The following is a 9414-nucleotide window of genomic DNA, read 5'->3' on the forward strand; positions in this document are numbered from 1 at the left end:
ACTTATATAGCCTCTTCAATAAAGACTTTAGAGAGAAAATCTGGAGAGTATTCAAAGAACTCAAAGAAACCATGGAACAAATTGAACAGACCACAAATAAGAATCAAGAAAATAGAAATGAGAAAGCTCCAAAATGAAATACCAGGACTGAAAATCTTGGTAGGTGAAATGAAAACCTCTTTGGAAAGCCTCTCCAACAGAGTAACAGTGGCCAAGGAGAGAATCAGTGAGCTGGAATATGAGACACATAACAACTCCATACAACAGAAGAGGCTGGAAAAAAGCCTTAAAACAAATGAAGTAACACTCCTAACATATATGTACCCAATGAGGGACCAGCAAAATATTTTTAAAAGTTGCTGACAAATATGAAGGAAAATATCAATAGCAAGACAATAATAGTGAAAGACTTCAACACCACCCTGCCACTCTTTGATAGGTCAACCAGGTTAAAACCTAGTAATAAAATACTGTTTCTGAAGGGAGAAATGGAAGAGAGTGATTTAGTCAATATATAGAGGGTTTTCCATCCCAGAAGACACATTCTTCTCCAATGTATACAGGTCATTCTCCAGGATAGATCACATGCTAACCCATAAAACATACCTCTATAAAATAAAGAATATAAAAATTCTTTTCTTTTTTTGTGTGTGTGTGTGTTTTTTTTTGGGGGGGGGGTCACACCCAGCAGTGCTCAGAGATTACTCCTGGCTCTATGCTCAGAAATCCTGGCAGGCTTGGGGGGACCATATGGGATGCCGGAATTTGAACCACCATCCTTCTGCATACAAGGCAAATGCCTTACCTCCATGCTATCTCTCTGGCCCCAAGAATATATAAATTCTAAAAATTATCTTCTCAGTTCATAATGCATTGAAATTAGAAGTGAATTGCAGACACAGAAGAAAAACTTTAACACTTGTAAATTAAACAGCTCACTATTGAATAACAAGTGGGTGAAAGACAAAAATCAAAGAGGAAATCAATAGATTCCTGGAAACAAACAAGAGCAGAGACACAAATTATCAGAATTTTGGGGACACAGCAAAAGCAGTAGTAAGAGGAAAATCTATAGCTTTTCAAACAAACACATATCAGGAAGGAAGAACGGGCCTACATAAATAACTTAATGGCACAATTTATAAAACTGGTAAGTGATGAACAAAATATACCAAAAAATAAATAGAAGTAAATAACAAAGCTTAGAGCAGAAATTAATGAATTAGAAATCAAAAAAAAATTCAAAAGATCAGTGTAAACAAGAGTTGGTTCTTTGATAAAATAAACAAGATTGATAAAACCACTAGCAAAACTCACAAAGAAAGGAGAGAGAAAATTAATGAATTGAATTAGAAATGAAAAGGGGGAGATTACTACAGATACAATAGAAATTCAAGGGTTATCAGAGACTATTTTGAGAAATTCTATGCCACAAAACAATAGAACCTGGAAGAAAGAGATAAATTCTTGGACTCTTATAACCTCTCAAGGTTACCAAGATGATCTAGCATATTTGAACAGACTTGTAACTACTGAAGAAATTAAAATGGCAATCAAAAGTTTTCCCAAAATCAAAGCCCAGGCCAAGAATTCTTCCAAACCTTCCACGAAGACCTACTCCCTATATTTTTCAGGCTCTTCCAGGAAAATTGAAGAAGCAGAAACATTCCAAAATAATTTTATTCAGCTAACATCACCCTGAAATTAAAAGCAGACAAAGATGTCACCAAAAAAAAGAGAACTACAAACCAATATCCCTGATGAACACAGAAGCTAAGATGCTCAACAAAATCTTAGCAAATAGGATCCAAAGCCTCATTAAGAAAGTCATACACCCAATATCCATCAGATAAGGGGCTAATATCTAAGACATACAAGTAACTGACAGAACTTAACAAGAAAAGTGTCAGGAACCTGCTCTGGATGACGACATCACAACAAGAGCAGAGAATAAAAGCAGATAAACTGTCATTTTACTCTAGTGGACCAGATAATAAGTGGAAGAGAGACACTAACAAAAGACTCAACTTCTCACTTGTGCTGTCTCCTCACTATGTAGCCGTAGGTAGGCCATTCAGTCTTTCTCTTAACTAAGCCCTAAATTGAACCTAAGATTATAAATTTGGGTCTGAGTTTGTACTGTAGAAGAATTTTGAGGTTCTAAATTTGTAATGGAGAAATCCTATCACACATTGGAATGCTTTCTGCCCTTCCCCCTTCTTTGTATTCTCTTGAACAAAATCTATTTTAAACTTAGCAAAAGTAAAATAAAAAACTTATGGAATTTTGGGGCCTGAGTGGTGGTGCAGTGGTAGGGCGTTTGCCTTGCATGTGGCTGACCTAGGATGGACCTCGGTTTGATCGCCCAGCGTCCAATATGGTCCCGAAGCCAGAAGTGATTTCTGAGCGCAGAGCCAGGAGTAACCCCTGAAAGTCACCGGGATGGCCCAAAAACGAAAAAGAAAAAAATCTTATGGAATTTTTACTTTATTTACCTTATTCTAAAGCTGTTTTCCCCACGAATGAATATCTGAATTCATAGGAGGTTGTGGTAGTAGCTTCAGGTACAATTGTGGGAAACTTGCTGTTTATTCACTCTAGAAAGTAGATTGGGGAGCACTGGGTGTTTTATTTTTTTCCTGAAAAGAGGGAAACAGACCAAATAAGTTTGAGGAGCCTTTGCCTTAAAGTTTAGGTAATGCATGAAGTTCTGATTACAACAATAACATTGAAGATTGAGCTAAAGAATTGATTAAAAGTTTGTGAAGGAATCTCCATATCGCTTTCTATAAAGGTTGTACTAGACGGCATTCCCACCAGCAGTGAAAAAGAGTTCCTTTCTCTCCACATCCCCGCCAGCACTGCTTGTTTTCCTTTTTTGTGATGTGTGTCAATCTCAGTGGCGTGAGGTTGTACCTCATAGTAGTTTTGATTTGCATCTCCCTGACGATTAGAGATGTTGAGCATCTTTTCATGTGCCTTTTGGCCATTTGCCTTTCTTCTTTTTCAAAGTGTCTGTTCATTTCTTCTCCCCATTTTTTTGATGGGGTTAGTTGTTTTTTTCTTGTATAGTTCTGTCAGTACCTTGTAAATTTTGGATATTAGCCCTTTATCTGATGAGTATTGGGTGAATAATTTCTCCCACTCAGTGGGTGGCCTTTGTATTCTGGGCACTATTTCCTTTGAGATGCAGAAGCTTCTCAGCTTAATATAGTCCCATCTGTTTATCTCTGCTTCCACTTGTTTGGAAAGTGCTGTCTCCTCCTTAAAGATGCCTTTAGTCTCAATGTCCTGGAGTGTTTCACCTACATGTTGTTCTATATACCTTATAGTTTCAGCTCTGATATCAAGGTCTTTAATCCATTTGGATTTAACCTTTGTACATGGTGTTAGCTGGGGGTCTGAGTTCGCTTTTTTGCAAGTGGCTAACCAGTTGTGCCAACACCACTTGTTGAATAGGCTTTCCTTGCTCCATGAGCTTCCATACGATCCAGCTATACCACTCCTAGGAATATACCCGAGGAACACAAAAATACAATACAAAAATCCCTTCCTTACTCCTATATTCATTGCAGCACTATTTACAATAGCCAGACTCTGTAAACAACCAAGATGCCCTTCAACAGATGAGTGGCTAAAGAAACTGTGGTACATATACACAATGGAATACTATGCAGCCATCAGGAGAGATGAAGTCATGAAATTTTCCTATACATGGATGTACATGGAATCTATTATGCTGAGTGGAGTAAGTCAGAGGGAGAGAGAAAGACACAGAATGGTTTCACTCATCTATGGGCTTTAAGAAAAATGAAAGACATTTTTAACAGTATCTCAGAGACAAGAGAGATGAGGGCTGGTAGGTGCAGCTCATGACATGAAGCTCATCACACAGAGTGATGAGTGCAGTTGGAGAGATGACTACACTGAAAACTATCATAACAATGTGAATGAAGGAGGGAAATAGAAAGCCTGTCTTGAGTACAGGTGTAGGGGGGTGGGGAGGAGGGAGATCTGGGAAATTGGTGGTGAGAATGTTGCACTGGTGAAGGGGGGGTGTTCTTTTCATGACTGTAATCATACAACTATAATCATGTTTGTAATCACGGTGTTTAAATAAAGAAAATTATTAAAAAAAGAATTGATTAAAAGAAAATGTGTGAAAATGGTCACCTCTGCAGTGGAGCCATTTTGTCATTGTCTGAAAGTTTTCTAAGCTATTTGAGTATTCTGCTGTTGATTTTGTTTGTTGGGCTTATGTGATTTCTACAATAAATTCACATCTTATTTGGTGTATTTCTACTGGGAAGTAGTATTAAAATTATGGCAGTGTCATGCAGATGCATAAGCAACTGCACAGTCCAGGACTTTGAGGATCTGTGGAGCTGGGACAATGAGCACATATGGCGAAGATGATGGTTCATGGGTGTGGCTACTAGAACTTCTGGAAGTTCAGAGGTATGGTGGGGGAGGCAGCCCATCCTAGCCCCAAACCGTTCCAGGATGTAAGCCACAATAACTTCATACCTAGTGTTTTTGGCTGTTAAGAGACAATGCAGAGATTAGTGGAAAAGCAGTGAAGCTGGGTCTTTAACATGGCAATATATATATATATGTTTTGTTTTTGGTTTTTGGGTCACAGCTGGCAATGCTCAGAGGTTACTCCTGGCTCTACTCTCAGAAATCACCCCTGGCAGGCTCAGGGGACCATATGGGATGCCGGGATTCGAACCACTGACCTTCTGCATGCAAGGCAAATGCCTTACCTCCATGCTATCTCTCCGGCCCCAACATGGCAATATTTGTAGGGTGGGTCTGTGTGTGCAGTTGCCAGAGTTTCAGCATGGTGGTAGACTTGCTCCATACCCTTTAAGAGACCCAGTGAGATCAACTGTGAGAGTGGTATACCTCAAAAAACAGTTTTTTACTACTGGTTGTCAAGATGTTCAAACATAGATACCAATATGTTCTTCAACACTCAAAGGTCAATATCTGTGTAGGGAAGGATTTGTCCCGTGTTTGATGCTGCTTTGAAGAATAAAGCTTGGCTTAAAAAAGGGAGTGGATTCCACAAAGACCCCAACAACACTGATTTTCTGATTTTCTGGGAAAAGGATGGCAGTGGCAGGATAATAAGGTAGAGAAGGAAATTCTCAGGACTTCATATTTGTTCCCAGGTCTACATACTCATATAACGTCTCTATGCTGGAGGCTCAGATGTGTAGTCAGACTCCAGGTTCTCTTCCCAGAGGGGGCTCTTGGCTTTTAAACAAGAAAACATCTCTCAAGATGACCCTCAAAAGTGGACACTTGTGAAGAGATTGGTGCTCAAACATTCTACCCATGACACTCTATCATGAATAACTTTTTAATTTACTATGATTCAGCAAATTAATTTTTATTATAAAAGTATAATAAAGTAAAATAATTCCAACAATCAAAAAAAGATGACCCTCAAATTCAGAAGCAACTTTCCTATTCCCTATTTTCTTTAATGAGTTAAAAATTGACTCATGAACAAAGTTTTGGGGATGAGATGCTTTTAAAAAAATAATCTTGATTATTAAATATGGTCTGACTAAAATTCTGGCACAAAGATATACGCATTAAAATCTATTTATCCGGCACTCTTTTAGGGCGCTCACAGGTGGACGACCCGCAGCCGCCAGCCACCCTGCGCGCGACCCCCCCCCATAGACTGCAGAGGCCAGCCGTGCCAACGGGGAGTAGGGACCCCCGGCGTCCATGGTGAGTGCACTCTTTTAGGGCGCTCACACGTGGAAGACCCGCAGCCGCCAGCCACCCTGCGCGCGACCCCCCCATAGACTGCAGAGGCCAGCCGCGCCAACGGGGAGTAGGGACCCCCGGCGTCCATGGTGAGTGCACTCTTTTAGGGCGCTCAAACGTGGACGACCCGCAGCCGCCAGCCACCCTGCGCGCGACCCCCCCCCATAGACTGCAGAGGCCAGCCGCGCCAACGGGGAGTAGGGACCCCCGGCGTCCATGGTGAGTGCACTCTTTTAGGGCGCTCACACGTGGACGACCCGCAGCCGCCAGCCACCCTGCGCGCGACCCCCCCCCATAGACTGCAGAGGCCAGCCGCGCCAACGGGGAGTAGGGACCCCCGGCGTCCATGGTGAGTGCACTCTTTTAGGGCGCTCACACGTGGACGACCCGCAGCCGCCAGCCACCCTGCGTGCGACCCCCCCCCCCATAGACTGCAGAGGCCAGCCGCGCCAACCGGGGAGTAGGGACCCCAGGCGTCCAGGGTGAGTGCACTCTCCTAGGGCGCTCACAGGTGGACGACCCGCAGCCGCCAGCCACCCTGCGCGCGACCCCCCCCCCCATAGACTGCAGAGGCCAGCTGGTTGGCACAGAGACCACACCACCCGTTGCCTCAACTTCCAGGCCCCAGAGTTCATCCCACCTGACCCGAGCGTAGACTGGGGAGGACATTCCCTAGTACCTAGTGGGCCGGAGTCACCTGCCCAGCTGGGACAGGTGGGACGAATAGACTAGGTGAGCTTGGGCCTGCCCCCTGGACCTTTAGGTAACCTAGAGCAACCTAGCCCCGAGCCCCAGAGTGGACCGGAGACCCCCCCTAGGGCTGAGAGCAGCTACCGGGAGGGCTTGACTGGGGGAATTTCTTCCACGGTAACTCGGAGGAGCAGAGCTTCATTGACCCCCAGATAAGGGAGGGAACAGAGAGTCAGGCTCAACAGCGCCCGCAACCAGTGTGGCCAGAAGCGGAACTACACCTGCTGACAGAAATTAAGAGGAAGACTGACTTCCAAGTAGTAGAGGAGAGGAGAAAAAGGAGAGGAGAAACAGTGCCCCCCACCACTGTGGTCAGGAAAGGGCCAGTACTAGCTGCCAACAAAAGGGGAAAACAACTAACCAGGCCACATAAAGAGTACAGGAGGATCAAAACCTCAGCGAGTTCACCCAAAAGTCCCTCTAGAACCACCCTCAGGGAGGGAACCAACTCCCACACCACAGGGGATCAAAACAGGTGAAAATTAGAAGCACAGCACTCTAAAACACACCATTAAATACAAAGAAGTATGCATAAATCAAGGAGATCACTAATATCTGGAGATATGGTGACAAACTCTTGCAAGCTTCCAAGTCCACCAAAACGCACAGATACACGCGATGAAGACCTAAAAGCAGCCATGAGGAAGGAAATGCAAGAATTAATAAAAGGAATGAGAGAAACCCTAGCTATCGAGTATAAGAAATCTATGGATGAGCAAATCAGCCAAATTAAAGAAGAAATGTTAAAGAACATGAGAGATTCCATACAAAAAGAAGTGAAGGAATTAACAGACAAAGTAACAAGCCTTACAAGCAGAAACACAGAATTGGAGAAACACATTGAAGAACTCGAAGGAAAACTGCAAACAAAAAATGATCAAGAAACCAACAAAGAAATAAAAGGCAAAGCACTGGAAGGAAAGGTCCAGTATCTAATGAACAAGGACAAAAGAAACAACCTAAGAATTGTGGGTATACCAGAAGGGGAGGAAGTAGGGAAAGGGGAAGAACAAGTAGTCAGAGAGATAATAGCGGAGAACTTCCCCACCCTCTGGAAGGATACTGCAATGCCAATACAGGAAATAAAAAGAGTTCCCAATAAGATAGACCCCAATAAACAAACACCAAGACACATGGTAATCCAATTGGCAAAAAACAAAGAGAAAGAAGAACTCCTTAAAGCAATAAGGAAGAAAAGAAACCTCAAGTACCAAGGTAGGGACATAAGAATCAAACCAGATCTCCCATTTGAAATAATTCAAGCAAGAAGACAATGGAATGACATATTTAAACGACTGAATGAAAGAAATTTCCAACCTAGGGTCCAATACCCAGCAAAACTTACATTCATATGGGAGGATAGACTAAAAACATTCTCAAACAAGAACGAATTTGAACTATTTGTGCAAACAAAACCGATCCTAAACGACTTACTCAAAGACGAATTACACAATCCAAACCCCCGATTGTAACAAAAACCACCCTACACAACACAGCTACACAACAATCCTCTCTCTCAATAATCTCCCTAAATGTTAACGGACTAAACTCTCCAATTAAAAGACACATAGTAGAGAACTGGATTAGGAAAAATAAACCGGACTTCTGCTGTCTGCAAGAAACACACCTACAGATGCAGGATAAGCACAGGCTTAGAATAAAAGGATGGAAAGTAATTATTCAGGCCAATGGAAAACAAAAAAGAGCAGGGACAGCAATTCTTATATCAGACCAAATTGCATTCAACCTCAAGAAAGTGATCAGAGACAAAGAGGGTCACTACTTACTGATCAGGGGAACATTAGATCAAGAAACACTAACCCTGGTCAATATCTATGCACCTAATGTAGAGCCAGCAAAATATGTGAGGCAACTACTGGCAAACCTGGAGAAACACATGAAGGGAAATGTGATAATAGCAGGGGACCTCAATACTCCACTATCACCACTGGACAGATCCACCAAACAGAAAAATAGCAAAGAAATAAGAGCTCTGAATGAAAAATTAGAAGATTTAGGGCTAATAGACTTATATAGAGCCCTCCACCCCCAGAAAGCAGAATACACATTCTTCTCAAGCCCACATGGAACCTTCTCCAGAATAGACCATATATTAGGATACAAAGCCAACCTATATAAGACCACAAAGGTAAGGATCATTAGAAGTACCCTCTCAGATCACTATGCCACAGAGCTCAAAATTGAGGTCAAGAAGAAGCAATGGAGAAAAACTAATACCTGGAGATTAAACAACATGCTGCTCAACAACAGCTGGATCAAAGAACAACTCAAGGAAGAAATAAAAAGATTCCTTGAGACAAATGACAATGAAGAGACAACATGTCAAAATTTATGGGACACAGCAAAAGCAGTAACTAGGGGGAAACTCATAGCAATACAGGCCTATGTCAAGAATCAGGAAAATAACAAAACCAACAGTTTAAAAGATCACCTCAAAGAATTGGAACATCAGCAACAGAGAAGTCCAACCACATCCAGAAGGCAAGAAATAATAAAAACCAGAGCAGAAATAAACAACATAGAAACCAAGAAAACAATACAAAAAATCAATGAGACCAGGAGTTGGTTTTTCGAAAAAATAAACAAGATAGACAAACCACTGGCAAAACTCACCAAAAAAAAGAGAGAAAACACCCAAATCAGTAGGATCACAAATGAAAGGGGAGAGATTACAACAGAACCCCAAGAAATACAACATATCATGAGATCATATTATGAACAACTATACTCAACTAGGCTAGAGAACCCAGTAGAAATCGATAGATTCTTGGAAAAACACCCTCTTCCAAGACTGGAAAAGGAAGATCTAGAAAGCCTAAACAGACCAATCACCTCAGAGGAAATTGAAGATGTAAT

The sequence above is a fragment of the Suncus etruscus genome, chromosome 6 (assembly GCF_024139225.1).
Source record: "Suncus etruscus isolate mSunEtr1 chromosome 6, mSunEtr1.pri.cur, whole genome shotgun sequence".
Lineage (NCBI taxonomy): Eukaryota > Metazoa > Chordata > Mammalia > Eulipotyphla > Soricidae > Suncus > Suncus etruscus.